Here is a 10,000-nt window from a genome sequence, read left to right as displayed (position 1 = left end):
TACCACGAAGATGGAACTCCCAAATCGCAGTTTGAGGCCTCGGCAGCCATCCGTCGATTGCGGCATGGGTGCGGTTCAGAAGAAAACCGCAGTGTCAGCCAAAATCGACACTGGACGTACACCCCTGGCTGCACGTTCGAACGAGGAAAATGAGGTTCGTCTGCACCTCATGCTGCAGGCGGAGAAGGCAGAGAAGGCGGAACTCATGAAGACGGTGACAAGTCTTCAGGTAATTGTAGAGGGACTGCAGAAGCAGCTGGCGGAGTCGCAGCAGGCCAGGCTTTCCGCCGAAGCGGACGCAAAGAAGGAGCGGGATGCTCTGCTGGCAGAGATCCGTGATATGGGGAAGCAACTGCGCCAGGAGCTCTGTTGGCAACGCGGGCAACAGCCGCAAGCACAACCCGGTCCGTCAGGGACAGCGGCGGTAACGCTCCCGGCCCCCCAGGCGCCAACAGGAGAAGGCATTCGGCAAGTGGAGCAGCCCAGCTTCGCTGAGGTCGTCCGCCGCAAATATCGTGGCATGGCTAAGGGGAAACCCCGCCAGCCCCCCCAGCAGCAGCAGCAGCAGGAACACCAGCAGCAGCAACAACAACAGCAGCAGCAGCGGCAACCACAGCGACAGGCGGTCGCCGGCACGCAGCAGCAGCAACAGCGTCGGCAGCAACAACAGCAGCAGCAACAACACCAGCAGCGGCCAACTGCTGTACAGGCGCAGCGCAGTGAGCAGTTGCGCCAGGAGCGCCAGCGTCCAGCACGCCCTCGGCAGGACCAGCTCATCTTTGAGCCGGCCGAGGGATGCTCGTACAAGGCGCTGTTTGAGAAGATACGGCTAAATCCGCGACTGGCCGACGAGAACAAGGGAGTCAAGCAGGGCTACCGCACGTCACGCGACTTCCTTCGTCTCTCGCTTAATCAGGATGCAGACGCCGCTGTGCTGCTGCAGCGCATCCAGGAGGAGGTCGGTGATTTGGCCACTGGCCGGATCATCACGGAGATGGCCGAGGTGATGATTACCGGCATCGACATGTTGGCCACAAAAGAGGATGTGGAACGCGGTCTGCAGCGGGCGCTGGAACGCACAGTAGTTGCAGCAACCACGTCCTTGTGGGAGCGTCGTGATGGGACGCAGCGTGCCCGTGTCCGTCTTCCACGGAGGGACGCTGACCTTCTGGCGGACAAACGTATCCTTGTTGGATACTCGGCGTGCCTGGTGCGCAGCGCGCCAAAACAGCAGCGAAGCGCGGTTCGCTGTTTCCGCTGCTTGGAGCGTGGACACACCACTGCAGACTGCGCCGGCGTGGATCGTTCCGGCCTATGCCTGCGCTGCAGAGCCACGGATCATCGCGCGGCATCATGCACCTGCGATCCGAAGTGCATCGTTTGTGGCGGCCCACACCGCATCGCCGCCCCCATGTGCCCAGGCCCGCAACCACAATGTTGAACGTCCTGCAGTTCAACGCCAACCATTGCGAGAACGCCCAGGACCTGGCGTTGCATGTGTTGACCACCGAGGGTCTTGACGTTCTGCTCTTGTCCGAGCCCTATTGCGTACCGCGCAATAACGGCAATTGGGTAACGGACGAGAGTAAGACGGTTGCCATCGTCGTCAACGGCAACCGGCTGCCGATACAGCGTATCAGGCACCGTCAGACCCTCGGTGTGGTTGCGGCCGACGTCGGTGGAATCGCTGTGGTGAGCTGCTATGTGTCGCCGCAGACAGGAGTCCCAGAGTTCCGGAGCATTATGGAAAAGATCGACCTGATCGTCCGCGGGTGCAGCCGGGTTCTCCTGGCCGGCGATTTCAACGCCATGCACCTGGACTGGGGAAGCAGCAGGACTTGCCCGAAGGGCTTGGAGCTTCTCCAGTTGGCGGACAACCTCGGGCTGGTGCTACTGAACAAGGCAGACTGTCTGCCAACGTTCAAGGGGAACCGAGCGGACACAACTCGGTTTCCGCCCAGCCGACCGGACGTTACGTTCGCCAGTAGTGTGATCAGCCGTCTCGACCCGCGCGAGGACAGCGCCCGAGGCTGGCGCGTTCCCGACGTGGTAACGCTCAGTGATCACCGTTACGTCCGGTACGAGGTTGGCGTGAGTCCACCATCATCGAGGGATCGGGCAGCACGGCGTGGACAGCGCCCGGCCCGCGTAAGCAATGCCGGTACGCGCTGGAAGACCAGTCAGTTTGACTCCCAGCTTTTCGGGAAAGCGCTGGCCATGACTGGGTTCGCCCGTCAAGCTAACAGCGTCGAAAGCTTGGTCGAGTCGCTGACCAGCGTCTGCGACGAGACGATGTCGCGGGTCTTCCCAGCGCAGGACCACACAGGTCGGCCAGCTTACTGGTGGACTCCGGCGATCCAGGCAATGATCGACGATCTCTCCAGAAAGGAGCAGATGGCGATGAGAACAATCCCGCCGGAAGAGCAGCTCCAAACGGAACTCCTAGCTGCCAGAGACAGCCTACGGAAGGCTATTCGTTCGAGTAAGAACGAGGCGTTCGACCGGTTCTTGCTGTCGATCAGGGAGGATGAAACCGGAAACTTTTTCCGGAAGGTCTTCCACTGGTTCCAGGCGGCCCGCTCAGCCCCGGAACGCGATCCAGCAGAACTGCGGCGAATTGTCGACGCCTTGTTCCCGGTTCATCCGCCGGTAGAGTGGCCCGATCTCCGAGTTGGCAACATGGCGCCGCTCCGATCGATCGGCCTGACCGAGCTGGAGAATATAGCAGCCAGCATGCACCCGCGGAAGGCTCCTGGGCTTGATGGAGTACCGAACGCCGCCCTTACGGTTGCTCTCAGGCAGCAACCGGAGCCCTTCCGCCGGGTGTTTCAGGAGTGCCTGGACACGTCCTGCTTTCCGCAGCCGTGGAAAAAGCAGCGACTGGTGCTCCTGCCAAAGCCAGGCAAATCACCGGGCGAGCCGTCGTCCTTCCGCCCGATTTGCCTGCTCGATAATACGGGCAAGGCTTTGGAGCGGCTGCTGTTGAACCGGCTCAACGAATACATCGAGGATCCAGAGAGTCCGCAACTGTCTGAGCAGCAGTTCGGATTCCGGCGAGGGCGATCGACTCTGCAGGCCATCCAGCAGGTCGTGGACGCGGGACGAAGGGCGAAGTCCTTTGGAAGGACAAACAACCGTGACCGGCGCTGCCTCATGGTTGTGGCCCTGGACGTCCGTAACGCGTTCAACACGGCCAGCTGGCAGAGCATCGCCGAGGCGCTCCAGGCGAAGGGAGTCCCCGTGCAGTTGTGCCGCATACTGCAGGACTACTTCGCCGACAGGGAGCTTACGTACGACACGGCGGACGGGCCGGTTACCCGCCGAGTATCGGCAGGTGTTCCACAGGGGTCCATTTTGGGCCCCACACTGTGGAACATAATGTACGACGGTGTGCTAGCCGTAGAGCTCCCTGAGGGCGCCTCCATCGTGGGATTCGCCGATGATCTTGCGATCCTGGCAGCGGGGACAACTCCTGAACACGCAGCAGCGATTGCGGAGGAAGCGGTGGCAGCGGTCAACAGCTGGATGGTGCGGCACAAACTCTCCCTGGCGCCGGAGAAGACGGAGCTGCTGATGGTGTCGAGCAAGCGAAGCGGATACAAAAACATCCCTGTGAACATCTGTGGAGTGGAAGTGCGCTCGAAGCGGTCGATCCGCTACTTGGGGGTCATGCTACACGACCACCTGTCGTGGCGCCCACACGTCGAGATGGTCGCGGACAAGGCCCTCCGTGTGGTGCGAGCATTGCGTGTCGTCATGCGCAACCACAGCGGCCCCCAAGTGAGCAAGCGGAAGCTGCTCGCCGCAGTGGCCGCGTCCATTATCCGCTATGGCGCACCCGTCTGGGCGGAAGCCTCGGACCTACAGTGGTGCAGGCGGATATTGGATCGCGTGCAGCGCCCCCTGGCCCAGGGCATCACGAGCGCCTTCCACTCCACGAGCTGCGAGGTAGCGGTGGTTTTAGCCGGAGAACTGCCATACCACCTCCTGGTGAAGGAAGACGCCCGCTGCTACAACCGACTGCAGTTAAGCCCGGACAGCAGTCGAGAGGCGATTCGCCAGGAGGAAAATGAGTCATCGCTGCAGCTGTGGCAGCAACAGTGGGACGACGAGGCGGCGAATAACACCAGCCGCTACTTACGTTGGGCCCACCGACAAGTGCCAGACGTGCGCCTGTGGACGGGGCGGAAACACGGAGAGGTAGATTTCTACCTCTCGCAGGTTCTCAGTGGACATGCCTTCGTCCACGAGTTCCTGCACGTGTTCGGGTTCGCTCCATCCCCGGACTGTCCCAGGTGCGCAGGGTCGGTCGAGTCGGTGGCCCACGTACTGTTCCAGTGTCCCCGCTTCGCGGATGTTCGCGCGGAGTTGCTGCACGGCGTCGACGAGGACAACCTCGGCAGCCGCCTGTTGGAGAGTGCGGAGTGGTGGGACCGCATCCAGCAAGCGGCTCGGCAGATCCTCTCCGTTCTGCAGGAGGACTGGCGGGAGGAGCAGCAAAACTTGGCAGCCGCCGAGGCTGCTCAGCCAGTTCCTGCATCCAGCCCGCCCGAGGACATGGCGGAGGCAGAGCGGAGACGGCTGATGCGACGCCGAGAGGTGCGCAACCGCAGCGCCCGGCGGATGCGGCAGCGGCGTCGGCAGGAGCGGCTCGGTGTGGACGAGGTCGTCCCGGCTATCTTGGCACGCGCAGCGGCCAATGACGACGCGGCCGACGACGTAGCGGAGCCGACAGGGGAGGTCGAGGAGGAGGAGGTCAGCCCTCCAGAGCCGCCAATCCCCCCGCGCAGCCGGGGATTGCCTCCCTCCCCACGCACGATGGAGATGCGGCGACTGCGGCGTAACTTTATGCAGCTCCAATACCGGGAAAGGCGTCGGGCCGGAGTGCTAGGAGCTGTTCCGCAGGGTCGCCAACGACGTGGGCGACTACCACCATCTGCAGCGGAAGTGGAGCGGCGTCGCATTAACCGGCGGCAGAGAGAGAGGCAGCGGCGGCTGGAGCAACGGCAAGCGGAGGTCGAGGCTCAGCCTCCCCCGTGGGACGAGCTGCCGAGCTCCCAGCTTGCCGAACGAAGAAGCAGCCTCACGGATGACGAGCGAGCTGCCGTAACATCGGCGAACGTGTCCGCGCGCTGACGCAGCTCTGTGATGATACGGTGAAACCTGCAAGGATTAGGACAAGGACAACGGTTACCGGAACATATTTAATGTTAAAAAGGCGGCAACGAAAACCTTTCACGAAAGGAAAAATAGTGAAAAAAAAAAGTTTTTTGAATTCAAATAAATAAAGAGAAAGGCCCAAACGGGCGGAATTCCCGGCGGGGGGAAATCCGTTAGTGGTAACCCCCCGCCGGTAGGAGCGGGGTTCTTTCGGGAAACAATGGTCCTCAATAAAGAACTCTTGAAGAATTTAAAAAAAAAAAAAAAGAAGTGGAGCTTGCGGCTTAATTTGACTCAACACGGGAAAACTTACCAGGTCCGAACTTATTGAGGTAAGACAGATTGATAGCTCTTTCTCAAACTTAAGGGTAGTGGTGCATGGCCGTTCTTAGTTCGTGGAATGATTTGTCTGGTTAATTCCGATAACGAACGCGACTCAGTCAAGCTAACTAGAACGCTGTCAGTAGTGTGCCTCCGGGCGCACCTGACGTTAGGAGTGGCGGGTGTCCTCACGGGTGCCCGTCACTTAGTTTGCCCTGCTTAGCGGGACAACTTGTGTTTAGCAAGATGAGATTGAGCGATAACAGGTCCGTGATGCCCTTAGATGTTCTGGGCTGCACGCGTGCTACAATGTGAGCAGCAGCGTGTTCTCGCCTTATGGCGCCCCCATTCCGAGAGGAACGGGAAATCACCCAAATGCTCATTTAGTAGGGATTGGGGACTGCAATGGTCCCCATGAACCTGGAATTTCTAGTAAGTGCTAGTCATTAGCTAGCGCTGATTACGTCCCTGCCCTTTGTACACACCGCCCGTCGCTACTACCGATGGATTATTTAGTGAGGTCTCTGGAGGCACACCTTCCGCGATTCCTTCGTGAGTTGCAGTTGGCACGGCCGAAGTTGACCGAACTTGATGATTTAGAGGAAGTAAAAGTCGTAACAAGGTTTCCGTAGGTGAACCTGCGGAAGGATCATTAACGTGGTTTTTGAATGAGTAATAACAAGGTTGAAGTGTTATGTTGGAGGTCGAGTGCGCTGCATACCAAAATTTGAACGCGGTAACTTGCACTCGGCGCCGACATGCACTCCCAAACCGTAGTGTTGCAACGATCAATCAAGTAAAGGGCTTAAATAAAACTCTTGGCGAAATTTTCCTTTTAATAGTGGGAACTGTTTTATATTTCGACACTTTAAAAAACGTTTTCCGCAGTTTCTCCTTTGCTCTTGATGTTGCTACTAACTTTGTTTACGCTTGCGCGCGTCCCTTTTTCTTAACGACCTCAGTTGACCCTTATGCTGACCGCGGCCGACCTATTTTCTGATTCGTCCCTTTAATGCGCAAACTGGTTATGCTCTTCTATCCAACGGCTGTCTCACTTTAGAAGCATTTCGAAAGCTTTGCGCCATTCGAACGGATGATTCGAAAATATGCTGTTCGAATAGCTGTCACCGCCACAACAACAATAACAATAACAACTTTGACTGTCAATTAGGGACCTCGTGTTAACATTCCCCACCCCGTGAACACGTCTGCTTGCACGTACTTGTTGTTCACTACTTTACTTTGTAGGGATATTGTGCTTGTGGTTCTTTATGTTAACTGTTCCTTATCTACTTCTACGTTTATTAGTGCTAGCTTCACTACCGGACGTTTTAATTCCTTCCCTGACGCTGTGCGTATTAATGCTTGCCTTATTGTACCGTCTGTTCCCGGGAACGTTTCTTGAACAATCGCTCGCATCCATTCTTTTCTCGGTCCCTCCGTGATAAAAACCAAGTCTCCCGGCTTAAGCGGCTTGCACGGCTCAAGCCACTTTGTACGGCGGTTTAGTGTTGGGACGTACTCTTTCAGCCACCTATCCCACATTGCTTCGGACAACACGATTGCTCGCTTGTAGCTGCTCTTAAGGGCGTTTGCTAGGTCTGGTATCACTCGCAGTGTTTCTTTTCTTCCTGTTGAGCTGCCGATTGTTGTGGAATCACCAATTCCTCCTGTAGATCCGTGTTAGCTCCCTCATCGCGATGGGGTTCGCGGGAGCTCTCCGGTAGGATCTCTTGTAGAAGATCGTCTTGCGTTCCCTCGTCGCAGACTTTTCCGCGGGAACTCTCTTCTAGTTGCTGGGGAATTTGATGCATTCCCAGCATCGTCCTTCCTGTCTTTGCGTTGTTTGGCCCGTAGATGGCCCAGCCCAGGGCGCTCCTTACTGCGATGGGTTCGTGGGGTAGACCGAACCGAGTTTCCAGAGGTCGGATCAAATCCACATCATTGAGACCGATCAGCAACGATGGTTTCCGGTGCTCCAGGGATGACGTTGGAAGGTGCTGCAAGTGTAGAAAGGATCTTATCAGTGCGTCGTAATTTACGTTATTGGACGGTAGACTTAGCTGTTTCACTGTGTGGGCGGCTGCTATAGAATAGCGCCGCCCTTCCCCCTTCGCCGATATCTGGAAGCTCACTCGTCGCGATGTAGATTCCCTCCTGGTCACATTGCCTGTCCAGCAGAGCTCCAATGGTTCCACTTCTCCGTCAAGTCCCAACTTTGAAGCTAATTCAGCTTCCACCAGGGTGACGGATGATCCTTCGTCCAGGAAAGCTACAGCATCCACGGCTCGCCCTTTGTTGTAGACTGTCACTGAGACGATGCGGAAAATTGCGGGTTGTCTAGAGTCGTGGTGCGTTTGGTAGTGCACCTGCTGGGTGTTTTGGCCGCGGTGAAGCAAAGTATGATGTCGTCCGCTGCATCCTGGTACACGACACAAAAATCGTGATCTACACGGCTTAGACCCGTGTTTGTTAAGGCAGGTCGAGCAGAGTTGTAGCCTTAATACGCATTCACACCGCTCATCCACATCCATCCGTTTGAACAACTCACAATGTTTGGCAACGTGTCCACGAATGTCACAAACCAGGCACTTGACGTTACTTAATTGTGAGGCGCTCGAAACACTCGTATTTGCTTCCGTTTTGGCAGATTGTGAGTGGACGTGTGAGTGGAAACTCCTAGACGTCCTTGGATGATCTGCTCGGGGGGGGACATACGCGGTAACGTCGCACGCGTCATCCACCAAAGCCTCCATGAACTCCCCGAAGTGTTTAATAGTTGGCTCGGCAAATTTGTTTTTAAACCGAGACCATTCCAGCCTCCTCGTAGCGGGAAGTTTTTCCACCAAGTCTGCTAGTAGCTCAGGGTTGTTAAAGTGACTTTTCATGTTGCTGAGCGTCAGGTGGTCACACAAGTTCACCACTTCTAGCCCGAACGTGATCAGGCTATTCAACTGTTCGGGTTTCGGTGGATCTAACTTCCGCACACTATCCGTAAGCTGCCTTATTAGCTGAGCCGGCTTTCCAAACAGCTTCTCCAGTCGCTTGATGATAAGAGGTGCGGCGTTGGGCAGTCTTAGCTTTGACTGAACGGCATCTCGAGCGGGGCCTTTCAAACACTCTACTAACCGTATGGTGTTTTCGCCGTCCGTATATCCGCATGCTCTTGTCGACTCGTTGTAGCAGTTGAGAAATACTGCCCATTCCTTCGAGCATCCCGAAAAGATAGGCAACTTTTTCGGGTACATATCTCGCGCGATGCTCTGCGCTGTCGCTCGCACAGGAGTCTCACGCGGCGTCACTATCGGGGTCGACGAGCTTGCCTGCGGCATATGCTGCGATGAGGGCTCAACTTCTCTTTGAGCTAATGATGTTCCTTGCTGCTTCTGCCTTTGTTGCTTCACCCATTCAGCTGTTCTGTCGGTTTTAGTGGCTGCTGAATAAACCGATAGGTTCTCCAGCTCGTCTTCCAAAGCGTTGCGTTGGCTTTCATGTTGCAACTGCAGCTTGGCCATCTTCGCCGTAATCTCGGCCTCCATTTTCTGTTTTTCTGCCAGTATTAATTGCTTTTGCAGCGCTTGCTCCTTTTCCAAACGTTGGAGACAAACGCGAAGAGTTGGAGGCGGTTTTCTTCGAGTGGCTTGCTGCGACGGTAGGAATTTTAGGAGGCTTAGCCGATGGTTCTTCGCTTGTACCAGGCATCGACTCCGATCTCTCCGAACTTTTAGGAAGATCGGGCTGCTGGCTTGGTCCTGCAACAACCGCCATCGCTTTCTCACTCCTTGGGCGCCTCGTCTTCATCGACGGTCCTGGCCCTTTTCCTACGCACTTTTCGCACACCCAGTATTCTTCTGCCACACTTTCACCAACTCCAGCGCAACTAAAGTGACACCACTTTTTGCAATCTTGACATTGCACCATATCATCGATGTCGTTTGGCGAATCGCACTTCACACACTCGCACTTACTCGCGGGCATTTTGTAACGCAAAATTTTCAAGAAAGATCGAAAATTGTAATGAAAAGGTTTTTTAAAGATTGTTGCAACGATCAATCAAGTAAAGGGCTTAAATAAAACTCTTGGCGAAATTTTCCTTTTAATAGTGGGAACTGTTTTATATTTCGACACTTTAAAAAACGTTTTCCGCAGTTTCTCCTTTGCTCTTGATGTTGCTACTAACTTTGTTTACGCTTGCGCGCGTCCCTTTTTCTTAACGACCTCAGTTGACCCTTATGCTGACCGCGGCCGACCTATTTTCTGATTCGTCCCTTTAATGCGCAAACTGGTTATGCTCTTCTATCCAACGGCTGTCTCACTTTAGAAGCATTTCGAAAGCTTTGCGCCATTCGAACGGATGATTCGAAAATATGCTGTTCGAATAGCTGTCACCGCCACAACAACAATAACAATAACAACTTTGACTGTCAATTAGGGACCTCGTGTTAACACGTAGTTTTGATATGTGTGGGGAGTTCCTTACGGTTCTTCCTCCCAGAGATCGTCACTATCTGGGACGTAC

The sequence above is a fragment of the Anopheles coluzzii genome (genome assembly GCF_943734685.1).
Source record: "Anopheles coluzzii chromosome X unlocalized genomic scaffold, AcolN3 X_unloc_1, whole genome shotgun sequence".
NCBI lineage: Eukaryota > Metazoa > Arthropoda > Insecta > Diptera > Culicidae > Anopheles > Anopheles coluzzii.
This window is presented reverse-complemented; position numbering follows the sequence as displayed.